The sequence below is a fragment of the Myodes glareolus genome, chromosome 15, assembly GCF_982192425.1.
Source record: "Myodes glareolus chromosome 15, mMyoGla1.1, whole genome shotgun sequence".
Classification (NCBI taxonomy): domain Eukaryota; kingdom Metazoa; phylum Chordata; class Mammalia; order Rodentia; family Cricetidae; genus Myodes; species Myodes glareolus.
In genome coordinates, this window is record NC_142040.1 from 62361631 (window position 1) to 62372978 (window position 11348).

Sequence of the window (11348 nt, forward strand, 5' to 3'; positions counted from 1 at the left end):
AAATTTCTGAAAGGAAAATATACTACTCATTTAAACACAAGAAAAAGTCTCCGTTCAGATTTTTAGCATTTTTATCAGTGGGATTTTGATGAATGATTCCAACGAAATGCATATCAAATAGTGTGATTTATAACAAGTATGAACTTTTAATCGGTACTACTGAACAAATAAGAGTCAGGGACTTCTAAAATCAAACCAATGACTAAATCCCAAAGGGAGCAAAACTTCAATGCCAGGCAGCTGATTCACTTCCTCTAGTGACATTGATTTTAACTTTGTCAACTCAGTTTTTATATTGGCTCAGAGTCATCTCTTTTCAGTTTCTCATCTACAAAAATCCTAATGTAAATTACTCCTTATAATTCTTCTGATAGAACTTCTACAGTTTATGCAAATTCTGAGAAATGGTAGGACTTATGACTACAGTAATAAACATGGCTCAAACCAATTGCACATGGGTTATCCATTATTCAAAATTTCACATGATACAGCAAATGAAAACAGAACATAAAGTAACAGCTATTCTTAACAATATATTTGTAACAACTGACCACTTCTACCTATGATATACATAGAGAATAATTAAGGTTACTTAAATATGCATACATAAGATATGGCTAATATCTAGGTTTGTTATAAAATATCTATGAATATCATTATCATTTGTGAGGTCATGAAAATAAAAGTGCACACTGTGGAGTCTTAGAAATGTAAGGAATGGACAAATAAATTTCAGTCAATTCTCAAATGCATATTTTCAAATTTTTTTATGGTGTAGGGATATGCCCATTGTGTCTGTGCTTTCTGTCTTTTTCAGACTCATCCCTTTTGTGATGCGATTTAAACCATTCCACTGTTGATTCTGTTTTCATGTAATAATAAACCAATACCTTCAGGATTTCACATCTGAGAAAAGTAACTGTTTTATATAACTTATCATTGCATTACATACTAGACAGGAAAAAACACCTAATATAACTTTTTTTCTTATTTCACTATGTATGGAGATTGTCTCCCGAAGGAGGTTAATATGCAACACCACATCCTACTAAGACATGATTCTTATTAAAGATTGTTATAGCTTTTAGTATTTTCACAGGAAATATAACTGCCTTTTCATAAAGTTGCTAAGCAGAAGCCATGAAGACATGAAGATCTGAGAAACAGATTGTTTTAAACTACAGGACTAAGAAGATATAAAAATATGCAATATGGAGCACTTGATTTTCATCACACATATCACTCCAAATTTCTTTGTCATTTCCTACATTACATCATTAACTATTAAGGTGATCATAACAACTTATCACAGACAAAATGTCTTTAAACAATAAAGTTAACTTATGTCTCAGAGTTGGGGTTTCCATTCAACATCTTCTCCTATTCTTGGATAATACCTCTTTTCCTTCCTGTATTGTTTTTCTCTCTTTCCGCTTTGGTCTGGTCTCTGATAGTTTCTGTTTCTCTTTTCATAAGGGCATCCTTCTTATTAGATCAGCATCTACCCATAAGACCTCTTTTTACCTGGTTTACTTTATTAAAGGCCTTATCACAAAATACTATCCCAGTCTAAGGAATTTGGGTTGGCACTTCAACATGTGGATTTGTCCAATCCCAGATTGAAGACTGTAACAATATATACTTTTTAACTAGCATTTGATTTACAATGACCAATTAAAGTAACATTAAAATAAGCTTAGACATAATTATCAAAGTAATATATGATGTGGAAAAGAGATCCTTTGGTGCTTACAATCAGAGGGTAATTATATCTTTTAGGCTAATGAAAGGACTAAGCCTAATAATTCAATACCTGTTATACTTTGGATGTTTTTCATTCATGCAAATAGATATTGTCTTTCATTCAAGCATTAAGCAATATAAAAATGCTGAAAATTTATATGAATGATTTTAGCTGTAAACAACTAAACCACATTTTATTATTGGCTTGCATGTCTATCTTTATAGATCTAAATATGTACATATATATGACTTGTCTGTTGCTGTCAATGCTTTTCAAAGAAGTGTACAATCAATATACAAAAGTGAAGCAGTGTTATTGATGTATACTAAAAACAAATTTGCGTGCTTTGAACCATATTCACTTTTTTGACTCCAAACGTCCTCTGGATCAAATTCCTTGGCTTCCTGTGTTTTATTCTCTTTAGTGAAACTTATTTGTTATATGCAGTACCATGTACAATTAATCAAAATTCTCTTGTCCTTAAATTATAGTAATTACTGTATGAAGTATAGCAAATGTTTTATCTACAGACTAAGAATATTTGAAGACTCATGGATATTTGAAGTTGTTGTACAACAAAAAATATTTAAATCAAGTAGGGATTTGATTGATCATTGATTAAAACTCACTAGTTCTACTTCAGAAAACTATAAAACTATTTTTTGATATGTATGAAAATTATTCTGTGAAGTAAAAATATAGAAACATCATAACATAATGAAAACCCAGATATTGAGGCATGGATGTTCTCCTTCCTTAAAAATTATGCAAAAACATGAGTACTGTTAGGAAATATGAGGGTGTTATGCAATACAATGCAATACCTTAAGAGAGCAGGCAATTCACCACAAGAATTACAAATATATTGAAACAATAAAAATCATAGCAACAACAAGAAAAACAATAAATAATAACCTAAATGTATATATTTGAAAGCATTGTATGTTAGTGGCTCCCTGATTAAGTGCATTTCTTAGAATAGAGGTGGTTTAAATTAGTACTATGTTATTAACAAAAAAATTGATTATGAAAGGATTGATTTGCATAAGATCCTTGCTCAAAAAATTTTTGTCTTACCATTTAAAAAGTGGTAGGTTGGTTAGCTATTCAAAACTTATTTCAAACCATTGCTTTCTCATTATGTTCAAAAATACTGTGGGGAGAGGAGAAATTGCTCAGTTTTAAAATAACTTGCGGCTCTAAGGAAGGACCGGTGTTTAGTTACTAGCACCATCATCAGGATGGCACACAGCTGTCATTAACTCCCTTACCTGGGGATTTTGATACCGACTTCTGGAATTAAAATGTACCTGGCTACACACATGTGGATCCCTGTAAATGGATACACATATATGCACATGATTAAACGTAAAACACATTTGTTTGAAAAAGTTATTTTGTCTCATAGTCTATCATCAACTTCTTAGGTGATTCAGAGTGATGCCTGTATCCATCCTTCATCCAAGTAGCCACAGTATTTTGTGTGAAGATATTCATCATTTTCCTACTCTCAGTGTTAAAGAATTTCCTTTTAAGTCTCTATGTTGTCATTTTAATGACTAACTCTTTTCTACCCCTTTTCTTATGGAGCTTTGGAACTTGTGACACTGTGATAATTCCCTCTGTTCACTTTGGTGCAATCTTAAGTTTGACTTTGTTGCAATTTTAACAATTGGTTTTTGTATATTCACTGTTTAATAGTAAATTGTATTGTCTTTTAAATTGTACTTCCAGTATATCTTATTCTCTTTTATGGTGGTCATCTCATTTATGTCTTCTAGTAATAACCTTCTTCTTCACAAGGGTTTTCTGCTTAATTACAGAGGTATTTGTTACAATTTGCTTTTTTCTTTTTTCTATTTTATAATTAATAATATGTGAGTTACATCTTGAGCTTCCTATCATTTTGATAATAGCTGCATATAGCAATTACATGTTCATTTTTTTCACCAAGTCAGATACAAAGCCACAGTGTAGGGAAGGAAATCATATTGTCTTAGAAATTCCTTTAGACATACTTTCCTCATTCCAATTTTTCCCTCCATGAAATGTCTAGAATCTGACATATTTTAGTAGCATGTGACAAAGTATGCTTTTGGATGAGAAGCTTCACTCTTTCTCCAATGTGATAATCCAACATGGAGTTCTACCTATAATCCATCACTGAACCGTTAGCCTTCAACTCATATAACCCAAACACTCACTGCTATGTGGATTACATGACACCTGGTTTAGAGATGACATAAAAATATCAATACAGACACATCCATGTATGTTTAATGTAAAAAATAACAGTGTAAAGAAATGATTTGTAAAAAAATATTCCCTTATCATTTAAATGATAATCATTTTAATCTTTATCAGTATAGAGGACATACACATGTGAACAAAATCTGAAAAAAAATTCTGAGAATTTAATTGTTATATTCACTGTAACAAACAGGTAAATGGAACAAGTTTTTCCTGTTTTTTTATGTATACATAATACATATACATATTACTACATTAGGTGATATTTCCAATTAGTCTTGTGAAATGTCACTGAATTTCTTCACTGAATTTCTCATAATTTCTAATGATATAGATTTTTTTAGCAATCAATCTAACTGGCAAGTTTATTAAAAGTGTTTTGAATTTACCTAGGCAGTTAAGTTTATTTACACTTGTAAAGTTTTATGAAAATTGAAGAAATATGATGCAAGGAAAAAAAAACAATCTGAGTAAGATTGAGAAGTAATAAATGAGATATTAAAACCCATTAATTGTGAAAATCTGGATAAATCTAATTTCAGTATCCATGATTGAACTCTTCCTGTTTTTATTTTCCAAATTTCAGGCTAATATATTTTAAATTGTGCTTACAAATAACGTTATCAGTGGCCTCTGGAAGTTTTAGGTCATATTATAGTCCATCATTAAACTATTTAATTAAGAAAAATAACCCACAAGCTATTGATTATCTAATTGATATCTTACACAATATTCAAAGTGTGATGTACATAGTAAAATAAAAATTAATTGAAAAGATGTATCTCTGCATTACTGACAGCCCATATATTAGATCAATATCTTAAAGCATCTTTTCAAGCATCAGTAACAACAACCTAAGCCTAATATAGCAAAGAATCTTTAACCCACTTATTTTTATTTTCCCTTTTCAACCTGTCATAAGTCCAGCTTTTTCAGAGGCCTTACCCTTCTTAAAACTGCAGTTTCTAAATGGAGTTTTCATCTCTTGTATTTTCTCAATTGGTCATCATTAAAGAAAGTATGAGTCATGACTTAAAACTTGAATATATTTTTAACAAAAATGATTTAAGACACTAACTATTCTTCACTGACTGCTACCTCCATTTTGTAAAGTAGTACTTTTAATATTGAGGGATACAATGCCTAAATTATTCTAATTGTGAAATGGTTACAGAACGTTGATAAGACAAATGTTGTCACATCTATTTTTCTTTCTTTTTTTTTTTTTTTTTATAGTAAATTTTATTAAATTATAAAAGTTTCCAATTCCGCCCCCCCTCCCAACACCCTCCCACTCCCCCCACTCCCCCCCTCCTTCCCCTCCGTCCCCCAGGGCAGTCAGGGTTTCCTGCCCTGTGGGAAGCTCCAGCTCCCTCCCCCTCACTCCAGGTCCAGGAAGGCTAGCATCCAAACAGACTGGATCCCCAAAATCCAGCATATGCAGAGGAAACAGGTCCCAGTGTCATAGTCAATGGCTTTTCAGAAAGACCCCGGGCCAGCCACAGTCAGAGAATCCGGCCAAATTCCGAGAATCTGTCTAGATCACGTCCTCGTTCAGTCCCAGTCCGGCTGGCCCTGGTAAACTCTCATCAGATCCGTTCCCTTGTATCAGTGGGTGATAGCATCCCTCGCAGTACTGATTTCGTTTTTCATGTTCCTCCTCCTTCCGCTCCCCCTCCGGACCTCGGGGGGCTCAATCCGGTCCTCCAATGTGGGCCTCCGACTGCATAGCCGTCCTTCGCCAGAGGAAGGATCTATGGTGATAAGCAAAATATACATCAGTATGGTCATGGGCCACGGCCGATTCAGGCACCCTCTCCTCTGTCCAGAGAGCAATCTGGGGGATTTCTCCTTGGACCTGGGATCCCATATATAATCAAGTCTCCTGTAAACCCTAAAATGGCTCCCTTAGTTGAAATATATTGTTCCCTGATCCCATATTCATCCTACCTCCCTCCCCCCCCCCATCCCCGGCCACCAAGCTTTCCCCGTTCCTCCCCTACTCCCTTCTCTCTAGTCCTCTCCCCCTCCATCGACCCTCCCACCCCCCCATGCACCCGAGGTTACCTGGGACTCATGTATATTTCCTACCTCCTGGTGGATAGCTAAATAATCTTCATCAGGTTCATCTTCTTATTTAGCTTCACTAGGATCACGAATAATAGGCTCAAAGACCTTTAATTATGGTTAGAATCCACTTATGAGTGAATACATACCGTGTTCCTCTTTTTGGGTCTGGCTTACCTCACTCAGTAAAGCGTTTTCTATTTCCATCCATTTGCATGCAAAATTCAAGATGTCATTGTTTTTTACCGCCGAGTAAAACTCTAATGTATATATGTTCCACACCTTTTTTAACCATTCTTCTATTGAGGGGCACCTAGGTTGTTTCCATGATCTGGCTATTACAAATAGTGCAGCTATGAACATAGTTGAACAAATGCTTTTGTAGTATGTTAGGGAATCTTTAGGGTATATTCCCAAGAGTGGTATTGCTGGGTCCTGAGGGAGGTTGACTCCCAGTTTCCTGAGAAACCGCCACACTGATTTCCACAGTGGCTGCACGAGTTTGCATTCCCACCAACAATGGATGAGTGTTCCCCTCACCCCACATCCTCTCCAGCATAGGCTATCGTTGGTGTTTTTGACTTTAGCTATTCTGACAGGTGTAAGATGGTATCTCAAAGTGGTTTTGATTTGCATTTCCCTGATCGCTAGGGAGGTTGAGCATGACCTTAAGTGTCTTCTGGCCATTCGAAGTTCATCTGTTGTGAATTCTCTGTTAAGTTCAGTACCCCATTTTTTAATTGGGTTAATTAGAGTTTTAGTGCCTAGTTTCTTGAGTTCTTTGTATATTTTGGAGATCAGACCTTTGTCTGATGAGGGGTTGGTGAAGATCTTCTCCCAGTCAGAAGGCAGCCTTTTTGTCCTACTGACAGTGTCCTTTGCTTTACAGAAGCTTCCCAGTTTCAGTAGATCCCATTTATTCATTGTTTCTCTTATTGTCTGTGCTGCTGGGGTCCTACTTAGGAAGAGGCCTCCTGTGCCTAAATCTTGTAGACTACTTCCCACTTTCTCTTCTATCAGGTTCAAAGTGGACGAATTAATGTTGATGTCTTTAATCCATTTGGACTTGATTTTTGTGCATGGTGATAGATATGGATCTACTTTCATTTTTTTACAGGTTGACATCCAGTTATGCCAGCACCATTTGTTAAAGATGCTTTCCTTCTTCCATTGTATACCTTTAGCTCCCTTGTCGAAAATTAGGTGTTCATAAGTTTGTGGGTTAATATCTGGGTCTTCTATTCGATTCCATAAGTCGACTTCTCTGTTCTTATGCCAATACCAAGCTGTTTTCAATACTGTAGCTCTATAATAGAGTTTGAAGTCAGGGATGGTAATGCCTCCAGAAGTTCTTTTATTGTATAAGATTGTTTTGGCTATCCTGGGTTTTTTGTTTTGCCATATAAACTTGATTATTGTTCTCTCAAGGTCTGTGAAGAAGTTTGATGGGATTTTGATGGGGATTGCATTGAATCTATAGATTGCTTTTGGTAGAATTGCCATTTTTACTATGTTGATTCTCCCAATCCAAGAGCAGGGGAGGTCTTTCCATTTTCTGGTATCCTCCTCAATTTCTTTCTTCAAAGACTTAAAGTTTTTGTCAAATAGGTCTTTCACTTCCTTGGTTAGAGTAACCCCAAGATATTTTATGCTATTTGTGGCTATCATGAAGGGTGATGCTTCTCTGATTTCCCTCTCTGCTTCTTTATCCTTTGTGTATAGGAGGGCCACTGATTTTTTGGAGTTGATCTTGTATCCTGCCACGTTACTAAAGGTGTTTATCAGCTGTAGGAGTTCTTTGGTAGAGTTTTTGGGGTCGCTTATGTACACTATCATATCGTCAGCAAATAGCGAAAGTTTAACTTCATCCTTTCCAATTCGAATCCCCGTGATCCCCTTATGTTGTCTTATTGCTATTGCTAGAACTTCAAGCACTATATTGAAGAGGTATGGAGAGAGTGGACAGCCTTGTCGCGTTCCTGATTTTAGTGGAAAGGCTTTGAGTTTCTCTCCATTCAGTTTGATGTTAGCTGTCGGCTTGCTGTATATTGCTTTTATTATATTTAGGTATGATCCTTGTATCCCCAGTCTCTCCAACACCTTTATCATAAATGGGTGTTGAATTTTGTCAAATGCTTTTTCAGCATCTAGTGAGATGATCATATGGTTTTTTTCTTTCAGTTTATTTATATGATGGATTACATTGATAGATTTGCGTATGTTGAACCAGCCCTGCATCTCTGGAATGAAGCCGACTTGATCATAATGGATAATTTTTCTAATGTGCTCTTGGATTCGGTTTGCCAGTATTTTATTGAGAATTTTCGCGTCGATGTTCATGAGTGAGATTGGCCTGTAATTCTCTTTCTTGGTTGTGTCTTTGTGTGGTTTTGGTATTAGGGTAACTGTAGCTTCATAAAAGGAGTTAGGCAGTGACTCTTCTGTTTCTATATTGTGGAATACATTAAGGAGTATAGGTATTAGCTCTTCCTGAAAGTTCTGGTAGAATTCTGCATTGAAACCATCTGGTCCTGGGCTTTTTTTGGTAGGAAGATTTTTGATAACAGCTTCTAGTTCTTCACGACTAACAGGTCTATTTAGATTGTTCACCTGGTCTTGGTTCAACTTTGGTATATGGTACTTATCTAAAAAAATGTCCATTTCTTTTACATTTTCCAACTTTGTGGCATATAAACTTTCGTAGTAAGATCTAATGATTCTCTGAATATCCTCTGTGTCTGTGGTTATGTCCCCCTTTTCATTTCTGATCCTATTAATTTGCAAGTTCTCTCTCTGCCGTTTGATTAGTTTGGATAGGGGTTTGTCAATCTTGTTAATTTTCTCCAAGAACCAGCTTTTTGATTCATTGATTCTTTGGATTGTTTTCTCTGTTTCTATTTTGTTGATTTCAGCCCTCAGTTTGATTATTTCCAGTCTTCTACTCCTCCTGGGTAAATCAGCTTCTTTTTTTTCTAGAGCTTTCAAGTGTGTTGTTAAGTCTCCAATGTGTGTTTTCTCTGTTTTCTTTAGGTGGGCACTTAGTGCTATGAACTTTCCTCTTAGCACTGCTTTCATAGTGTCCCATAGGTTTGAATACGTTGTGTCTTTGTTTTCATTATATTCAAGGAAGACTTTAATTTCTTTCTTTATTTCTTCCTTGACCCAGGGGTGATTTAGTAGTTGACTGTTCAACTTCCATGAGTTTGTTGGCTTCCTGGGGGTACCATTGTTGTTGAATTCTAATTTTAATCCATGGTGATCTGACAAGACACAGGTGGTCACTAATATTTTTTTGTATCTGTGGAAGTTTGCTTTGTTACCAAGTATGTGGTCAATTTTCGAGAAGGTTCCATGAGCTGCAGAGAAGAAGGTATACTCTTTCCTATTTGGGTGGAGTGTTCTATAGATGTCTGTTAAGTCCATTTGATTCAGTACCTCCAGTAAATCTCTTATTTCTCTGTTAGGTTTCTGTCTGTTTGACCTGTCCATTGGTGAGAGAGGAGTGTTGAAGTCTCCTACTATTAGTGTGTGTGGTTTGATGACTGCCTTGAGTTCTAGAAGAGTTTCTTTTACATATGTGGGTGCCTTTATATTAGGGGCATAGATATTCAAGATTGAGACTTCTTCCTGATGAATTGTTCCTGTTATGAGTATGAAATGTCCATCTCCATCTCTTCTGATTGATTTTAGTTTGAAGTCGATTTTGTTAGATATTAGAATGGCCACACCCGCTTGTTTCTTAGGTCCATTTGCTTGGAAAACCTTTTCCCAACCCTTTACTCTGAGTAGGTGTCTGTCTTTGTGGTTGAGGTGTGTTTCTTGTAGACAGCAGAATGTTGGATCCTGTTTTCGTATCCAATCTCTAAGTCTGTGCCTCTTTATAGGTGAGTTGAGACCATTGATATTAAGTGATATTAATGACCAGTGATCGATGACTCCGGTCATTTTTTTGGGTAGTAGCGTGTATGTGTTTTCCTTCTTTGAGTTGTGCTTGTGAAGGGTCGCTAGATGTCTGAGTTAATGTAGGCAGTGTTGGGAATGTTGGATTCCTTGGGTTGTGATTTTCCTTCTAGTATTCTCTGTAAGGCTGGATTAGTAGCTACGTATTGTTTAAATTTGTTTTTATCCTGGAATATTTTGTGTTCTCCGTTGATAGTGAACAATAGCTTGGCTGGGTAAAGTAGTCTGGGTTTGCATCCATTGTCTCTTAGTTTCTGCAGTACCTCTATCCAGGACCTTCTGGCTTTCATGGTTTCCATCGAGAAGTCTGGTGTAAGTCTGATAGGTTTACCTTTATAAGTTACTTGACCTTTTTCCTTTGCAGCTCTCAATATCCTTTCTTTAGTCTGAATGCTTTGTGTTTTGATTATTATATGACGAGGGGATGTTTTTTTCTGATCCAGTCTATTCGGTGTTCTGTATGCTTCTTGAACCTTCATAGGAATATCGTTCTTTAGGATGGGAAAGTTTTCTTCTATAATTTTGTTGAGTATATTTTCTGGACCTTTGAAATGCAATTCTTCTCCTTCTTCTACTCCTATTATTCTTAGATTTGGTTTTTTTATTGTGTCCCACAGTTCCTGAATGTTTTGTGATGAGAATTTGTTGGATTTGCTGTTTTCTTTGGACAGAGTGTTTAATTTCTCTATGGTGTCCTCAGAGTCTGAGATTCTTTCTTCTATCTCTTGTATTCTATTGGTTAAGCTTGTTTCTGAAGTCTCTGTTCGTTTACCCAGATTTTCCATAGCCAGCCGGCCCTCGGTTTGTGATTTCTTCATTGACTCCATTTCAGTTTTCAAATCTTGAACTGTTTCTATTACCTGTTTGATTGTTTTTTCTTGGTTTCCCAGAATTTCATTTACGGATTTACTCATTTCTTCAAACTTTTTGGTATATTTCTCTTCCAATTCTTTACTCATTTCCTCAATTTTTTTGTTATACTTATCTTCCATTTCTTTACGGCAGATTTTCACCTCCTGTTTAAGTTCCTCTATTATTTTCATAAAGAAGCGCTTAGAGTCGATTTCTTCTATTTCTTCTGGAGTAGGGTGTTCAATTCTTCTAGTTTCGAGCTCCCTGGATTCTGGCGATGTCATGTTGCCTTTCAGGTTGTTGGAGGAATTCTTGCATTGGCGCCTGCCCATCTCTCCCACTCTGGATGAAACTCCTCAGCACTTTCTGGATAGAACTCCTCAGCACTCTCTGGGTAGGACTTCACAGCACTCTCTGGATAGAGCACCTCAGCCCTCTCTGGGAAGCGTCACATCTATTTTTCATATGAGTAAAT